Raw genomic sequence first — 2,502 nt, 5'->3', positions numbered from 1 at the left:
AAGGTTGACAGCCCTTGCCTAAGAGATTGCCTGGAATCTCCTGGTGTTTGGATCATGAGCCAGGGTGGCAAAATAAAATGTTAAGCTGCAGAAATGGAGTTGGAAGGGGTCACCTGACCCATTGTCAATGCTGAGCTGAAATTGTAGTGGAGCAGAGGAAAGGATGAGGAGTTACAAACTAGGGAGAATTCTGAAGCAGAAAACCTTTTAAATTCCTAAGTGACCTGCTCATGACAGATGTCAGGCCCAGCCTCTGCCACCTCACACGTGAAAGGTCACAAGGAGGAATCTACAAGGCAGAATAGTGCTACAGGGATAGGAACCTGTTTTTTTGCCGGTGTCTAGGAGAAAATAAGAAGCTCAAAAAGGAGCTGGAAACTGACAAACTAGACTGGAACTGCAAGGAGGAGAGAGCAGCTTTCCCTAGAGCTGGGAGTGCTTTATGCAGGCTCATGTTACATCATCCTTTTTAGCACTGTGCCTTGGAAGCAGAGTGGCAATTCAGCCCCAGCAACAAACTCCAGAACTCCTCTTGTCTCTTAGCAACTCCTTTTCACTCTAATTAAATTCATTCCCAAACAGAGAAAGAGGGGGAGAGAGCTGTAAATGTTAAGAGTGGTCTGGTCTGGGCCTCAGGGCAGTTTCACTCAATGCCTGGCTGCTTCACATACTTTCCCTGGGCTTTTGGCCATACCCCTCCAGTCTCCCTGCTCCTCACCCCTTCACGAGGAGGAAAGGATCCCTTTCCTCAGTTCTTTGTGCCTATTGTTAATTCAGATGGCAAATTAATTAAAAAACAGTACTGTGTTCATGTTACAGTTGGCAGAACATGGCTCTGCTCTCAGTACAGTGTGTGGCACTTCAGCTACACAGAAAATTCTTATACCCAGGGAGAGTGTATTTGCCCAAATCTAAAGACTTCAACTATACAGGACAGCTTGGGCTGTGCTGTTTAAGAAATGTGGGACTGGATCAACTAGACACAATACACACCTGACTGAAACACTAAGATTTTCCACTTTCCAAATCCTGTTCATGCTAAGCTCGGCAGCTTGAGCTATTCATGGGTTCATGCAAATGTTCTGGTATGGCTGTGTGTGTGCCTACACACCCCTCCCTCTCTGGGGCAAAGTCAGCTTTGGAATATATTCATTAAGCCAACAGGGTTACGCCAGGCATCGGTTGAGCTGCTTGAGTTGTGCTCTGAATTTTAACAACTCCCCAAACTCAGAAGCACAACACCAAGGATTGCCCAAGCTGTACTGGCCAGTGGATAAAAACCAGCTGGTCACCACCTGAAACCCAACAGGGCTGAGCTGATATTCACGGGAAGCTCGGCCAACATCCAGCTTGAGCTGGCTCAACGATTTTTGAAGCTTGGTAAGTTTTGCTGCAAGACCCATATGACCTTTTGCTTTGTAACCAAACCTTGCACATTCCTAGTGCACGTTTCAGGCAGCTGGAGCACGGACCTGCTCTCCTCCCGCCTCCCCTGTGACCCACGCTGCGTATCCGAGCTCATGGAGCAATGGCCTGGTGTCTCTTACCTCTGGGTGTCTGTCTCATGGAGGGAGGCTGGGTGGTACTGGAGCGGTGCCTGGGCAGCCCTGGGAGGAGGCAGAGGAGGGGGTGTGCTGGCCAGAACTCCTAGCCAAGAGAATCTATTTATTATTAACCACAGGCACAGCTGAGCTCCACAACTGCTCCCTGCCCAGGGTGCAGGGGGCCACTGCACAGCAGGGCCAGGAAAGCTTCTGTGATTATTTTTGTTCACGCAGAGCCAGATTTTCCTCTTGCTCTTTAAAAGACTTTTCTCATTTTTCAGATTCCTTTCCTATTAGATTTTTTTTTAATCGGTGAATTCCTTGCTTGCTAAAACAATGCCTTTGCAGACTGAGCCCCTTTGTGCTTATTCCTAAAAAGCAGAGGAATCACATTCATGCCTCCCCCACAACTTTGCCAATGCAGCTGTTAAAGCTCTTTCTTCCCAGGGTGAGAGCTCTACCCAGCTCTTGGCCTCTCCAGCAAGGAAAACTGTAGGTCTAAAGACAGTTGTGGCCTCGTTTTTTACAATGCAGATACCTGGCTACACCCAGAACACAAGTTGAGCTCACAGCAAAAACTATTGTAGTCTCCTCCTATAAAGACAATCCATTCTAGCAGTTCAAGGGCAGCTTTGAACAAGGACTGTGAAATTAATATTTGTCCCCTCCTAAAAAAACCACGATACTTTGATATCTAATGCACTGCTATTGTACATGTTTCAGTTTTATATTCTGCAGAAAATATCAGAGCTGAGATTTAGACAACCATGAAGGAACTGATTTACAGGTTAAAAGACAGACATGATTCTGTGCAGCTTCCATGCACAGCATAAAACTAGCTGAAGTAATTACTAATGTATTGCTAAAGTAATCAGTGTCAGGGAACTGACTTTACTGCAATCCATTAATCAGGAAATCGTAAAACATAGGTTGTTAAAGCAGTATTTGCACTTTACAC

Source organism: Anomalospiza imberbis, chromosome 5, assembly GCF_031753505.1.
Source record: "Anomalospiza imberbis isolate Cuckoo-Finch-1a 21T00152 chromosome 5, ASM3175350v1, whole genome shotgun sequence".
NCBI classification, from domain to species: domain Eukaryota; kingdom Metazoa; phylum Chordata; class Aves; order Passeriformes; family Viduidae; genus Anomalospiza; species Anomalospiza imberbis.
The sequence above is the reverse complement of the archived record's forward strand: the minus strand, read 5'-3'. Positions refer to the sequence as shown.